General features: G+C 48.3%; 1 pseudogene; it reads right to left on the bottom strand.

Annotated features, from left to right (window-relative positions):
• Positions 1-1249: 1249 nt before the first annotated feature.
• On the bottom strand, positions 1250-2238 carry LOC121459858 (annotated as a pseudogene).
• Positions 2239-16616: the final 14378 nt, after the last annotated feature.

Here is a 16616-nt window from a genome sequence, read left to right as displayed (position 1 = left end):
AAAATCCATGCTTATATAACCTACAGGTCTATACTTTTGTCTCATAAATTACACTTTGACTTCCTGCTCCTGCCACCATCTACTCCGTTTTCGGAGTCATTGCCCCTTTGCAGGCAACCTCCCCACCTTTGACTTCTAGACTTCGGACCCTTAAACACTTCCTTTCTACCTCAGCTGGACAGTCCCCAAGTCACTTTTAAAAAGCGTGCATGTCTCTGTGCCTGTGTAGGCAGCCATGGAGTCCAGAAGAGGACACTGGAGCTCTCGGAGCTGGAAGTCCAGGTGATTGTGTACTACCCTACATGGCTGCTGGCAAGAACATCAAGTGCTCTCTATCACGGAGTTCTCTCTCCAGCCCTTCACTCATGAAAAAATTGCACTCGCTTGCTTATTCGTGTCTGTGCACCATGGGGGCATGCATGCCTATGCCCTGGCGCTGATGGAGGTCAGTAGAAGACTCAGAACCGCTTTTCTGCTCCCACCGTGTGGTTTTCAGGGAACAAGCCCCTTTCCTCTGAGTCATCGGGCTGCCCCCCAAATCGCTTATTTGAACACTAGCTGCAGCCGCACCTGGTTCCAGCCACTGCTGTTTCCCACTCACATCGAACTCTAGGAGACTCCAGATGTGTTTCCAGAAACCTTCGTTTCTCTCCTTGCCCCCACTTTGTCCTTGTGGATTTACGGCCATTTTGGTAGATCTTTACACAGTCAGAGCTTCCTTCTTTCCACGGTGTTTCCTCCTTTGCTGGTTTTCTGCCTCTGTCTCCTGAGCGCTCCTAGAGTGCCAGCCTGCGCTTCTCTCCCGCAGGAGCCGGACGCCCCTCTTAGCTCCCAGCATCCAGCACTGAAAACGCCCGATGGCGGACCTCTAAGCTTAACCTTTTAAGAACAAACACATCTTACACGCGATGCATCCAAGCAGGCTTCATTCTCCCTGCTTCCTCCTAAGGGACTCTGCTCTCTCCCAAGTAACTCAAGGCCAGTGTTGTGATTGCTTCCTGCCTCTCTCTTCCCTCCTGTATCCAAGCCACCAGCCAGTCCTGCTGTAAATCCAACAGTGCAGCCATGACGAGCTTCTGTTTTCCCTGTCCACTGTTCCGCTCCAGGTGTGGTCACCGTCACTTCTTTCCTAGATCAGTCAGTGGATTCTGCCTTTTTTTTTTTTTGACAGATGAGTCTTTTAATAGAAAAAAAATACACGTGCAACAGTAGCAACACACATTTCTTCGAATCCAGACAGCTCGGAGTTTCAGTTCTTCACCTTGGGAGGTGGCCTATACACACCTACAACCACAGCGAGGTCCCGTAGGGCTCAAGTGTCAGCTGCTCCTGGGGCTTCATATTCTCCTGTTGCATCTTCTTCACTTCAGATGCAAACACAGCTTCTGCCAAGGCTGTGGAGTCAATGCAGTTCGCCTTAACGGAAATCACAAAGTGTCCTCCATTCCTCAGGAAGGTGTGGGCATTCAGGGCCACAATCCGGGTTTGGTCTGGCTGTGCCACATCGGCAAAGATCACATCCACCATGACGATAAGCATGCGGTATTTGTGTGGGTGTCGGGCATCTCCAATCACAGGAATAATGTTGGTCCTCTTCTTGGCCAAGTTGATGAGGTCCCGGCCAGAACGGTGGGAGAACTCAACTGCATAGACCAGACCATCCGGGCCAACGATGTCAGAGACGTGAGAGACGGTGGTGCCTGAGGCTGCCCCGAGGTAGAGCACCTTGGCCCCTGGCTTGATGTGGATCTGGTCTACACCGCCCAGGATTGCTGTTGCCAGCTTGGAACGGAAAGGGTTCCAGGCTCGGTATTCAATTTTGTCATCTCCCTCTGAAATAGAGACTCTCTTCTCCCCATACACAGACTCTCCAGGGACCAGATTCTTTGTGGCAAGGGCGTCCTCCTTTCCGTGACAGATAAAGACGCCTTCATGACGGTGTGGTTCCACCATCACATTCTTCCCTGATTAGTTTCCTCTCTTGCCTCCCCGGCCACCACCTCGACCCCGGCAGCCCCAAGACTGGAAGCCTCCACCTTGTCCACCACCTCCTCCTCCACCTCCTCGTCCCCTGAAGCCTCCACCTCCACCTCCACCTCGACCTCGGTCTCCACCAAAGCCTCCTCGACCTCCGCCAAAGCCTCCTCGTCTGCCTTGTCCTCCTCTACCACCTCTGTCACCACCAAAGCCTCCTCTGCCACCAAAGCCACCCCCATGGGGGCTGAAACCTGGCTTCATCACTGCGTTCTGGTCGCGCGGCTCTGGCAATCAGCGGCGTCCTGGATTCTGCCTTTTTATGACTGAAATTTGAGCAGTTCCAATATTATCGTTTTATTATTATTTTTCTTATTATTTAATTTATTTACTTATAGACAGGAGCTCACTGTGTAGTGCTAGTTGGTCTGGAATTCACTATGTAGACCAGGCTGGCTTTGAACTCATAGAGATCCACCTGCCTCTGCCTCCTCAGTGCTGATAACAAAGGTATGTACCCCACTCCTGGCACTACAACCTTATTTTTGAGGCACGGCTTCTCTTGCTATTTCTGCCTGAGCTTCATACACCAGCTTCCTGCCCACTCTCTTGAATCAGGAAAATTTTCTCTTAAAGGAGCTGCAATACTCTGCCAGCAAACGGCAAAAAGCTGTGTGAAACTCTCTCTGTGTCCTTTCTAAGCCCTCTCAGGTTTTTAAGTGGATTTAGTCCATCACGTTGAGGCGCTAATCTGTAGTAAGACAAGAGGTGGGATGCGTCCTGCTGCCTGGCTAGCTTAACCCCTAAATAACCACACAGAAAATTGTATTAATTTAATTGCTGCCTGGCCCATTAGCTCTAGCCTCTTCTTCTCACATCTTGCTTTAACCCATATCTAATAATCTGTGTAGCACCACGAGGTCGTGTCTTACCAGGAAAGATTCAGCATGTCTGACTCTGGCGACTCCATAGCGACTCTCTCTGCCTGCCTTCTTCCTCCCAGAATTCTGTTCTGTCTCCTCTGCCCACCTAAGGGCTGCCCTATCAAAAGGCCAAGGCAGCTTCTTTATTCAACCAATGAAATCAACACAAATACAGAGGACCACCACCTGGGTAAGTAACCCAGCAGACAGCTACGACTTCCCCCAGTGCTGACCTTCTTCCTGAAATTCCTTTTCTTCCTTTGCATTTTATTTCTCTTATTTCTTCACATGTACACGAAGAACATGGTGACCTCCCAGAGAAGTCAGATTTTATTTGTTTGTTTGATTTTTTGACACAGGGTTTCTTTTTGTAGTCTTGGCTGTCCTGGAACTCACTCTGGAGACGAGGCAAGTCTCAAACTCAGAGATCTGCTTTCCTCTCTTCCTGAGTGCTGGGATTAAAGGCGTGTGCCACCATAGCCTGGCTAGCATATACTCCTAACTGCTAATCAAGCTGTCCAGCCCCTTTGGTTTTTTTTGTTTGTTTGTTTTTGTTTTTTTGAGACAGAAATTGACTCTATAGCCCAGGCTGTTCTAGAACTCACAAAGTATGTCATGCTGACCATTGAAGTATTAATCTAATTAATCTTTATCAATAAAAAATTGGGAGTCAATGTCAGGGTAAGAACATGAAAGAGATGGGGGGTGCGCACTTTTAATCCCAGCACTTGGGAGGCAGAGGCAGGCAGATCTCCGTGAGTTCGAGGTCAGCCTGGTCTACAAAATCTAGTTCCAGGACAGGCTCCCAAGTTCAGAGAAACCCTTGAAAATTCTAAATAAATGAATAAATAAATAAATAAAACCTGCAAGATGAGAGAAGCAGGGGCAGCCACCAGTTACCTCCTACCTCTTCCGTTCCTCTGTCTAAAAGGGGGAAAAAAAGAGGGATCCTCTCTACACCCTGCGTTACCACTTCCTGTCTCCTCCCTGTCTACAGTCCTCCAAATTATTGTCAACTGTGACACACCTCCTCCAACAAGGCCACACTTATTAATCCTTCCCCAGCAGTTCTACCACTTGGGGACCAAGTGTTCAAACATATGTTCATTCTCATTCAAACTATCACAGCAGCTGAAGAGTTTAGGCTGGGCTCAGTTGGAGGATTCAGCTGAAGAGCTTAGGCTGGGCTCAGTTGGAGGATTCAGCTGAAGAGTTTAGGCTGGGCTCAGTTGGAGGATTCAGCTGAAGAGTTTAGGCTGGGCTCAGTTGGAGGATTCAGCTGAAGAGTTTAGGCTGGGCTCAGTTGGAGGATTCAGCTGAAGAGTTTAGGCTGGGCTCAGTTGGAGGATTCAGCTGAAGAGTTTAGGCTGGGCTCAGTTGGAGGATTCAGCTGAAGAGTTTAGGCTGGGCTCAGTTGGAGGATTCAGCTGAAGAGTTTAGGCTGGGCTCAGTTGGAGGATTCAGCTGAAGAGTTTAGGCTGGGCTCAGTTGGAGGATTCTTCTGTAGTCTTGCTTGGGTTGGCTCCGTGGCTACAGGAACCTGGCTGCTTGATTTGGGCGAATGGTTTAAGAAGGCCCCTGATAATAGAATTGATCTCAGTTGACTGCTTTAAGAGACTTCAGATGGGACGGCTTGTACACTCCCACAACCTCTTCCTCTTCTAGTAACCCAGACTGGACTTCTACACAAGGCATCGGGGTGGCAATCCAAGGACTTTCGTGAGGCCTGGTGTCAGGTTCCACAGAGCCACTTTTCATCAGAGTCACAGGGGCTGGACCAGAGTCGAAGGGTGACACAGAGATTCCACTCCTTCGTGAAAGGAAGGCCCTTGTCTCGTTGCCCAGACGCAGACACACGGGGAAGAAGGACGTTTAAGCCTCCTTTGCAAACAGTCTGAGCCACTTCTTCCACGTCCCCAGACTGCCACTTCCCTCTTTGAGTCTGTTTGGGGGAATCCAGACAAAGCTAGGGGTGGATGAGAAGCAAAACTAGTACAAGCAAGCTGAGTTTGAAATCCTTGAGATAGTTTCATGGCGCCCAGACTGGATTTGAATTGCTGACTGATTCTCCTGCTTCTGCCCCCCTAGGGCTGGGGCTGCAGCCATATATCATGATACCAGATGAAGTGAAGATTTTGAATCAACAGGCAGATATACTAGTCTGAAATAAAGAATAGTGAGCCACTAAATGTGTGTATTGAAGTGATGGGTCTGTGTTAGAGCAGATAAGCAGTGTGTGAGAGAAGACTTAGCCATGAGCCACCAGGTCAGGGTCGAAAGGTTCTAGGGTGACAGTGGACCAAAGAATGAATATTTCCAAGAAAGGTGACAAGCTGTGACAGGGAGGAGCAGTCCATACTCTCTCCACACAAAGTGACCCACGTCATTGCTGCCAGTATGCCTGCATCATTTCTTCCTTTCTTCTTTCTTTCTTTCCTTCCCTCCCCTTCCTTTCTTCTTTTTGCTTTGTTCTGTTTTTCAAGAGAGGGTTTTGCTGTGTATCCATGGCTGTCCTAGAACTCACTCTGTAGACCAGCCTGGCCTCAAACTCAGATCTTCCTGCCTCTGCTTCCCAAGCACTGGGATTAAAGGTGTGTACCAGCACACCCAGTTAAATTAATCCTTTTAATATTCATATTTAAAAGGAATATACGAGCTTGAGAGATGGCTTAATGGGTAAGAGCACTTCCTGTAAAGTACCTCCAGATTGTGAAGCTGAAGCTATAAATAAAACGTGGTTTTTAAAAACAGAACTCCGGTCTGTGGTGCTTGAAGCAGTGACGGCTCTTTCGAAGGAATGGGTGCACCGTCTGCGCCCGAGGAAGCCTTAGTGCCTTGTGATTTCTCACTCCTGAGCCCGTCTTCTCTGAGCATCTCCACCGTGCTGACTGCTTCCGTCTTAGAACACACCAATTTTAAAAAGCTGACAAAGTAATCTGACAACAGGTCTAGTGAATCACAGGGTCAGCAAACTAGTGGGCTGGAAACGGAGCGACGAGGATCACAAACTGCCCGCCTCTACCGTGAATGGAGCGACGAGGATCACAAACTGCCGGACTCTACGGTGAATTGGTAAGCATCCCTGTGTTTCGGGGCGGCAGCAGCGTCCCTGGCAGCTTTAACACCACAAGGCATGGGCTGCTACCGAGCGCTTTACACAGTGGTTGCCCTGTCAACACTGGTGAAATAAAATCAATAAATGCATGCATTCGCAATGCGGCTAATTGAAAGTGCCTGCAAAGGGACACTAGCCCACTCAGCAGGTGGCTCTGGCCGGCCTTGCTCTCCCCGCCACCCCCCACTGCCTTCCTAAAGCTAGCCACCAAGGTCCATTCCCTTATTTGGCCAGTCCCTCCTGGGGTCGACTATCACAGTCCAAAGTATTGAAGTCCAGCAATCAAAAGCTCCCTTTGGCTGCCCTAATTAATATGCCCAATTAAAATTAAACACCTCATCCTAACATGGGGGTTTCCCTTCTTATCTTCACAAACCATCCTTTGCCTATCAGCCACGCCTCCTCTCTATCCAGAGGCAGACCTCTGCCCTCCCGGTCAAATACCCCCCACTCCTGCCTTGCTCCCCTCCCCCTCACCCTCCTTATCTTCTATCTCCTGTCTTTGTCTCTTATTTCCTGCTCTCTGTATTGAGAACTTGGGCTTGGGGCGCCTGAGTCGATACTTTTCCCTTCACCCGCCGAACAGTAATTTTAAATAGTTCCCACTGAGACTCCTGTTGCCACCAAGGGCTGCTCAGATGCCTGAGATCACGTTGGTGTCCAAGGGCCATACTGATCTGGGTGCCTGTGCTGCCACAGGGGCCATGGTGACATCTGGGCCCAAGCTGCTGCTTAGGGCCATGTCTGGGTCTGTGTTCCTGCTACAGCTGGGGTCTGTGGTGATAGCTGTGACCTGTGTTGACACAGGGGGTCATAGGAACCAGGCATGTTGAAATCCAAGGGCCATGTTGAGCCAACCCTGCCCCTCACTGTCCCTGGGAGGGTTGGCCCTGCCCCCCACAAAGGAGAGCTGTCCCCATTCCTCCCCCTTCCCCCTCCCATCCCCACCTGCACTTGAGATGGCCCTACCCCTCATCACAGGCACGGGAATGGTGGCCCCGATAGCACGAACCTAGGAGAGCTGGCTCTCTCCCTTACCAGAGGGGGGTGGTCCCAGTGACCCAGACTCAGTTACCACCCAGATCCACATCCTGGGCTTTGGGTTGGCCCACCCTAACACCTACCCCGTCTATGGCCTGCTGGAGTCTGTGAAGAGACGGGCCCTGCTGAATGACAGCGGCAGGCTCTCCATGACTGGGGACAACAGCAGGAGATCTGAGAGGAGTTTGGGTGAGGGTCCAGTGGAGATGGTGTGCCAGAGGCCAGAGGCCTTGCACCAGACCAGTGACTCACTGCAGTGAACATTTTGTGGGTCGGGCAGATTGGACAAAAGGGTACACTGTGTGACACACTGCAGCTCCCAATGCCACTAGGATGTTTGAAGAGGTCTTGGAAAGATGGAGGAGCAAGGTGGGTTTTTTAAATTGATTTTTTTGGGGGGATCTTTTTTGGGGGGATGCTGCAGGGATGAGGGGAGGATGTGGAGGGACTTGGAGGTGAACAGATTGGGATTCATGGTGTGAAATTCAATAAAGAATTATGCTATTTAAAAACAAACCAACAGGGGGCTGGAGAAATAGCTCAGCGGTTAAGAGCACTGCCTGCTCTTCCAAAGGTCCTGAGTTCAATTCCCAGCAACCACATGGTGGCTGATAACCATCTGTAATGAGGTCTGGTGGCCTCTTCTGGCCTTCAGGCATAACACAGACAGAATATTGTATACATAATAAATAAAAAACCAACAAACAAATCAGTTCCAGCCAGGCAATGGTGCACGGCTTTAATCCCAGCACTCAGGAGGCAGAGGCAGGAGGATCTCTGTGAGTTCAAGACCAGCCTGGTCTACAGAGTGAGTTCCAGGACAGCCAGGACTGTTACATAGAGAAACCCTGTCTAGAAAACAACAAAAAGAAAAAGTTCCATAATTCACAAATAAAGCAATAATCTAACATATATATATATATATATATATATATATATATATATATATATATATAGTTTAATAATGCTATTAATTAGGAACTGTTCCAAGCTCCTCCACCTTTCTCTTTCCCCTCTTTCTGGCAGGTTCTCACTCAAGATCAAGCTAACCAGAAACTCCTTCAGAAGTTCAGGCTGGCCTTGAACTCACAGGGATCCTCCTACACTATTTCTTTTGACATTATACCATCTTCTTTTTGTTGTTGTTCTTTTGTTTTTTTTGAGACAGGGTTTCTCTGTAGCTTTGGAGCCTGTCCTGGAACTAGCTCTTGTAGACTAGGCTGGCTTTGAACTCACAAAGATCCACCTGCTTCTGCCTCCCGCATGCTGGAATTAAAGGCGTGTACCACCACTGCCGGGCCCATGATACCATCTTCTAAACATACTCTGTCTGCAAAATATAAAAGCAGGTTTACAGCAATTCTGTTTGGCACACAGGACAGTATTGTCCCTGTCTTACAGACGATCACATTGGAATGTGGAAGAGTTAAGCAATATTTCCAACATTAGTGTTTAGTTGGAACCCTCACTTCTGCAGGCTAACACTCATTCGTCTCTACTGAACCATTGGGAAGGCTGGGCAATACCCATGGCACTGGAATCAATTCATCTCTGAAGGTACAGAGGCTGTATGGATTCCTGGAGAAGCTTTCTGCGTTTTAAATTAATTCATTTCAAAATAAAGAATTATGAGCAACGCATAAAGTTTATTTTTGTTATCTTGTTTTAAAATGTAAAGATGGGGACCCGGAGCTGGCTTAGAGAGGTTACAAGCACTTGGTGCTCTTGCAGAGACCTGGGTTTGGTTCCCTCCATCCATATGTAGCTCACAATCTTCTGTAACTCCAGTTCCAGAGAATCCAGTGACATCATCTGTCCTCTGGGCATCAAGCCACACGGTACACATGCATACATGCGGGAAAAACACACATACGTACAAAATAATAACAAATCTAAACTGTACAGATATTTTTCTTCCTGGAACCCACTGTACATTTTCTAAGTTTTCTACTAACACTATTGAAGAGAATCTCTGAAATATAGTCTATGCTTTCCTTCCTTCCTTCCTTCCTTCCTTCCTTCCTTCCTTCCTTCCTTCCTTTCTCCAGAGCCGAGGACTGAACCCGGGCCTTGCATTTGTTAGCCAAGCCCCTCTACCACTGAGCTAAATCCCAACCACTTGTCTATGTTTTCCTGTGTGTGTGTGTGGTTGTGCGGAGGTCGGATGACAACTGTTGGCAGTCACTTCTCTCCTTCCACCTGTATGTGTGTTCCAGGGACTGAACTCAGGTTGCTGGGCTCACATGGCTGTCAAAATCTCCTCGGGCCCCTTTCATAAAGGCATCAATTCCATTCATAAGAACGTCACCCTGTGACCCCCCCCCCCAAAGTCCCTACCATCAAACCCCATCATTTGAGGCTTTAGAATTCTAGCATGTGATTGACATGGGGAAGTGGGTGACAGAAGCTTTTCATCTGTTGCAGCCAATGACTGTTGTCATTATAACAAGAAGAACTGTTTACTCCCAGCCCCCTCTTCTTTCTTTCTCTTTTTCTTTCTCTTTTTCTTTTGAGGCAGAGTCTCACATGTCTTGGACTGGCCTTGAACTCACTACAGTCAAGGGTGGCCTTGAAATTCTTGTACTCTTCCTCCACCTCGTCAAGTTCTGGGGTTACAGGCGTGCACTACCACCATTTGGTTTATTCAGTGCTGGGAATCAAACCCAGGGCTCCACGCGTACCACACAGTGGTACACAGTAGAGCCAGATCTGCAACCCAAGCACTGTATTTTCCAGGCCTGGGGATGAAGGTTACCAACAGAGTGCTCCACCTGCACGCACGGGCCTCGTGTTTAGTTCTTATCACCCTTAAGAAGGAGAGACACCCACAGGATGTTATATACACCTATAAGTGTACGGCTGAAACCTCCAGCTCATTCCTGCTTGATCCGGAAAGACCCACTCCTTTCTCTCCAAACCCCATCTATTCGGAGACTCTCCAAACAAAAGAAAGGCACTAAAACCAGCTCATTTCTGCATTCTTGGTGGCTATGGCAGTTCCTCACCTGAAGTTGCAAGCAGCCCAGGTCCCAAGCATTCCAGCTTTTTTTTTTTTTTGATTTTTCGAGACAGGGTTTCTCTGTAGCTTTTGGTTCCTGTCCTGGAACTAGCTCTTGTAGACCAGGCTGGCCTCGAACTCACAGAGATCCGCCTGCCTCTGCCTCCCGAGTGCAGCATTCCAGCTTTTGACCATTTTTGGGCACAAACCCAGCCTGTGGCGGACACATCATCACTCCTTGCCTACAGACTATATAAGCTCACACTTTGGTTCGGGCATGTGACTTCTGCCTCCATCTCTGGGACTGGAGGACTCACCTGGGCGTTGCTTTGCTCAAATAAACCTGTTCTTTTTCATTTTCAATTCGGCTTGTATCTGACTTACTGTGTCAGTGGAGAAACCTATTATCAGGGGACAGAAAACCTATTAATAAGCGCAGCACTTACAAGGCTGAGGGAGAAAGACCTGAGCTAAGACCAGCCAAGGCTGCACAGAGAACATTATGAGACTGTATTGTATATATACATTCCAAAGTGTTTCAGTATTTGTGACTCATAAAGATGTCTGCTTGACTTCCATTAAAGTACTCCTGCAAAACAGGCATGGTGGTGGATTGCCTTAATCCCAGCACTTGAGAGGCAGAGGCAGAGGCAGAGGCAGATAATCTCCAAGTTTGAAGCTAGCCTGCTGTTCAAGGTGAGTTCCAGAATAGTCAGGGCTATACAAAGAAATCCTGTCTTGGGAAAATGAAGGAAGGAAGGAAGGAAGGAAGGAAGGAAGGAAGGAAGACAGGCAGGCACACTCCTTTAGAATTACGTTGATGCACAGTGTGGATGCAGAGCCATGCTTGGCTGTGGCTTCTTCTTCCCTGTACTACCACACCTGCCGTGAATTTGTGGACAGAACAAAGAATGTTGGTATTCGCCAACTAGAGGCTTGATCACCGGTGACATCACAGATCAGTCTGTGACTTGAGTCCTTGCCAGATGTTAATGAGCGGAGCAGTATCCGGTGTCCAGGGCTACTGTTGTGGGGAGCTGCGGGCTGTGTTCCTGCCACCTGGCTCCCGGCTGCCTGGCTAGCTTATGCCCTGAAACAACATACAAACTGTATTCATATAAACACTGCTTGGTCCATTTCTATTAATGTGTGTAGCACCAGTCTTACTGGGAAAGATTCAGCATGTCTGACCTGGCAGCTTGCTTCATCGCATCTACCCTGGAGAGCAGGAACATGGCGTCTGCCTCACTTCCTCTTCCTCCCAGCATTCTGTTCTGTTTACTCCACCCACCTATGTTCTAACCTATCAGGCCAAGCAGTTTCTTTATTAATTAACCAATGAAATCAACAGATTGATATATAACACTCCCACATCATTTCCCCCTTTTCTGTTTAAACAAAAAAAGAAGACTTTAACATAGCAAAATTACATATAACAAAAGTTATCAAGTAAGAATTACAGTTACAATATTTATATCTATTTTATCTTTTACCATAACAAAGGAAAACTATAACTATAACTAACCATTCTTCAACTCCATCAAAGACTCCAGAAGGATATAATATTACCTAAGTAAACAAAAAGTAAGAAACTTCCAAAACGCTAGAAGTGACAGAGACATCTTGCTGCCTGGACAGTCACCCAAAGTTCTTTTGTACTGCTGGGGCATCCATCTTCGGCCTTCAGGCCCATAGTTTCCAGCAGACATTTCCATAAAGCAGGAAAATTCAAAGGCAGTTCAGTCACTATCTGCTGTGTCCTGCAGAATGTCTTGCAGACTCTTTCATGAATCAGGAACCCTGAAAGATCATCTCATCTTTAGGCAAGTTCAGCAGTCCTCTCTCTGCGGGTTCTCTGTGTCCAGTTTATGCAACAGTCCAGGCAAGAGCAGTTTCTTGCCCAAATGGCTATCAAACTCCATAAGGTGCCTCTTCGATGCCCATTTTTTTCTTGAAGTAGATTGGTGCTGCCAGGAGCAGAGTGTCTCATTGTCATAAAAATCCCTAAGTTATTAAAACATTAAATGTCATATTCTGTAGTTTTTGAAAGATATGAAGAATGTCTATCTAAAATATATCTATGTACATCTAGAAAACCCAACATGACTACAAACTTGACTATTATAGATGACTATCCATTAACAACCTATATACATTACATTTTTAAATGAACTACACAACCACAATACCTTAATCAATATCAGAAATATATATACATATAACAAAATTGACCTTAAATTTATATTAATACGGGCGGTGGTGGCGCACGCCTTTAATCCCAGCACTCGGGAGGCAGAGGCAGGCGGATCTCTGTGAGTTCGAGACCAGCCTGGTCTACAAGAGCTAGTTCCAGGACAGGCTCCAAAACCACAGAGAAACCCTGTCTCGAAAAACCAAAAAAAAAAAAAATTTATATTAATAGAGCAAAATTTATACCAATGTAAATCATTCATATCTATAGCATTTCCCCCTTTAAATGTAAAAGAACATTTATAAACAATATTTGGGAATATGGACGTAGTTATTTCTCTCCAAACTGCTTCCTGCTGTATAGGGGTGCTGTTATTTAGGTCTTTCACGGTGTAACCTGTCTGCTAGGTTCATCTCAGTCGGCAGGCGAGTGTCTATGCCTTCAGCTTCTGCGGCGGACTTCTCGACCAGTGACGAAGAACGACCACCACATCAGGATTCCACTCAGAACACGCTTTTACTGGAGTGCCCTTGATTGATGGGGAGCAGGGAACGAGAGGGCGGGAAAACGAGGAACAGGGAGCAGAGGGGCAGGGAGCGAGGGGAGAGGCAGCAGGAAGCAAAGGGACCGAGGGGCGCTTAGGCAGCCGCTTAAATAGGGAATTGGCACACGGGTGGCCCTGTGATTGGCTGCCACCAACAGCTGACACCAGACTGCATCGGGATAGGCTCAAGGATCCTCATCCACCGCGCATGCGGGAAGCCGGGGACGCGCAGCTCTCAAAGCCATAGCCAAATATGGAGTTGTTTATAACCAACAAGACAGGATGTCAGCGCCATCTTGTAATGGCGATCCTGTCCGGCTCACTACAAGCTTCACCTTCCCAAATCTCCTGAGTGCAGGGCTAGCTCTGCTGTGAGGGTTGGGGCCAGCTCTCTTGCTGCAGTGGCCAGCAACAGGCAAGGCCAGCTTTCCCTGGACCAGCAAAGGATGGGGCCGGCTCAGCATGACCGTCTGATTTCATCTTGCACGGTGCCTATGGCCCCCTGAGGTGACATGGGCCATAGACATCGACACAGACCCTAGATGCAGCAGGACCATGGACCCAGACATGGCCCTCGGGCAGCAGTTTGGTCTTAGATGACATCCTGGCTCCAGGTGGGAGCACTGGCCACTCAGGTAGGGATGGTTCTGGCAGCAGTATGGCTCTGGAGACCACCAAGCCTCAAGTTGTGACTCCAAGCATAGGCTTCTATGTGAGCTTTAGTGACAATATGGGATTTGAACTTCAGCACAGACTCCAGCCACGGTCCTCAGCAGCAGCTGGGTCTGGATGTCACCATTGCCCCAGGTGGCAGTTGGGGCCTCTCAGATTATCACAGGCCCCAGCGGTAGTGCGCCATTGGACACCAACATGGCCCCAGAGCGCACGTGTCGGCATGGCCTTTGACGGTAACAGGAGTCTTGGACATCGACTCAGACTCTGACTGTTTTAGGACCAGGGACCAAGACATGGTCCTTGGCATCACCATGGCCCCGGGTGGCAAGCAGGCCCGCAACATCAGCCCCTCCTCCTCGCTTCCATTTCTTCCTCTCTGCCTCTCTTCACAGCTCACCAACTGTAAAAGGTCTGCTTCTCTTTCTCTCCCATGTCTCCACACGTATTTGCTCAGCGTCAGGGACGCACCTGCCTGGTGCTGGGGCCCGGATCATAACTGTCTTCCCACAAGCCAGGGCCTTGAGGGCCACGGCTGGCTAGCCCCTACCTAAGAACAACTCTGCTTTTGTTTTGTTTTGTTTTAGTTTTTTTCGAGACAAGGTTTCATTGTAGCTTTGGAACCTGTCCGGGAACTAGCTCTTGTACACCAGGCTGGCCTCGAACTCACAGAGATTTACCTGCCTCTGCCTCCAAAGTGCTGGGATTAAAGGTGTGCACCACCACCGCCTGGTTCTACATTTATTTTTTAATAGTACTTTAAAAAAAACAACAACTGATATTAGGGATTGAACCAAGGGCCTTGTTCTCATAAAATAAATAGACAAACTTTTATAACTGCATACATTTTTTTTTCTTGGAAATACAAGGTGCTCCATATGTGGTGGTATTTTATTTGTCTTTGCAACTTTGCACTAGCTGTCTCGCTCTGTTCTGCTCTAGCACGGGGATCAGCTCTGTAGGTAGAGTTGTGTCATAATATCATTCCCCCCCCCCCCCTCCCCCGTTACTGCTTAGCACCAAAGAACCTGGGTTACCTGAGTCCCCAGCACTTCCTAACCCTGGGCACTATAACACTGGCTTGTCATCCCAGCAGGAGGGTCAGGAGGTCAAGGTCTTTCCAGCCCATACCAGCCCCTGGCCCCCCTGCTTACAGGACACCCTGTCCCAAATCCATAGCCACAACAGAAAAGTTAAATCCTTGCGCTGAAAGACTTGCCACCATGCCTGGCACGTTTACCAGAAAGACGGCATGGATCCAGGATGGCACCAGCAGGACTGTGGCAGGATGAAAACCTCAGGCGGGGCCTGTTCTGAAGTTAGGTGGAGGTCTGGGGAACCAGTAAAAGTTAGCCAGGAGCTTCAACAGAAAGCCCTGTGTGCGTGCATGGGCGCCCAGAACGGAGAGATGGTTGCCTTTTAATCCAATCCCACGCAGCAGGGGTAAGTGGGAAGGAAGAAAAGAAAATGCTGGGTCAACCCCTTGAGTGGCCCCATAAATTTCTGGACGTTTGGAGTCCAAAGACGGCTGAAGGATTTCTAAGCCAGGCTACTGTAGCTGTGACCGCAGGAGAATGGAGGGGAGGCTGGCAAAATGGAGGTGGATGAGGAGAGTTAATAGGCAGGCAGTATGTTTACCTGCACTAGAGTTGAAGGAGCAGAAACCGGCAAAGAAGGTAATCCCCCAGTAGCATTCTCCAAATACAGTTGGTGCTTCTCTGGGAGCCATAACAGAAGCCCGGGGTGAACGAGTTTTCAAATTGCCTGTCTATATACGCCCCGCCTTGTGCCTCAAGTCACGCCTAATCCGTCCACACAGTATAAACCCACGTCAAAGACCGTTGCCTGGGCTGTCCCTGGAAGCAGATTCTAGAGCAGAGGCTTGCCGGGCTCCAGGCCCCACCCCGCCCACCCCCATCCCCAATCTGATAGGTGCGGACTGTAGGGTTCACCACAGCCGCCGCGCGGTCAGAAAACCCTCTTCTCCCCAATCTCCACGGCATCCGCATTTCGTCAGCCTTGGGGAGAAGGGAAACTCCTCCAAGCCTCCAACCACGTTGCAGGACAGGTTTGACCCCTTAGCGAAGTGCTCACCTGCACTTGTTTTTTCTGTCCAGCGGGGGGCAGTAAATAAGCACCAAAATGGCAGAGGGAACGCCTCTCCACCAGAAGCCTCAAAAGGGAAAGAGTATTTAACAATTTTAATTAAATGACAACCTTTGAATTATTTAAGTTTTGTTTAAGTCATCATAAAACGAGAGTCGGACAAAAGCTCCTAAAGCTGCAAACAACTAACAAAAGTAGATATCTTAATTTTTAAAATAAAAGTAAAATCCTTAATTGAACAGGATGGTGTTTTTTTTTTTTTTTTGTTGTTGTTGTTGTTTTTTAATATTAGAAGCTGATGCCCTGGTAGGGTCAATGGTGAAACAGAGCAAATAGTCTTGAGAGTCCCAGGGGACAACTGTAGGGCACCAGGACAATGACTTATCTGAAACCAAGGGTCTTCCTAGTTCTTCCAAATCCAGCTCATCATAGCACAGGTGGGTTCTCCCTTGCAGCGGGAGAGGCTGTGACATGCCAGGCGGCCAGGCACGGGCAGCTGGTTTCCTTGGTATCTAAGTCCAGACACTGTGACATAATGGTGCATGTGGACACTGTGGACAGGAAGGTTAAGACCCAGGTCTCACCAGACGCAGCCATGTGTGTGGACACTGTGGACAGGATGGTTAAGACCCAGGTCTCACCAGACGCAGCCACGTGTGTGGACAGGATGGTTAAGCTCTGGCCTTGAGTCTTTGTTTTCTAACAAGAGTGGCAGGATGAGCCTTTTGCTGGAATCCTCACTTATTATGTGACCCTCAAAGCCCGCAAGTCTCCTGTGCCTTCTCTTGCAGACCCTTGGCTTGTAGTGTTTAAGAAGTCTGTCCTTCATATGACACTGGGTATTCTCCTGAGCCCTGCTGCAGGACAAATAGGCTTAGAGTTCTCCCAAGACAAGTGTTGTGCATTGACACTGTCGTCTCCCTTGGGATGAAACCGTATGAATGGAACAAGCATCATTCAGTAGCAAGAGGACAAAGAAAGCCATGGTCTATTTTCTTGTGGAATGCCATTGAATTTGGTACAAGAGTTAAGACATCTACAATTTTCACTTT

Source organism: Microtus oregoni, unplaced genomic scaffold, assembly GCF_018167655.1.
Source record: "Microtus oregoni isolate MIOR12 unplaced genomic scaffold, Mior012 000019F_ref0000042, whole genome shotgun sequence".
NCBI classification, from domain to species: domain Eukaryota; kingdom Metazoa; phylum Chordata; class Mammalia; order Rodentia; family Cricetidae; genus Microtus; species Microtus oregoni.
The sequence above is the reverse complement of the archived record's forward strand: the minus strand, read 5'-3'. Positions and strand labels throughout refer to the sequence as shown.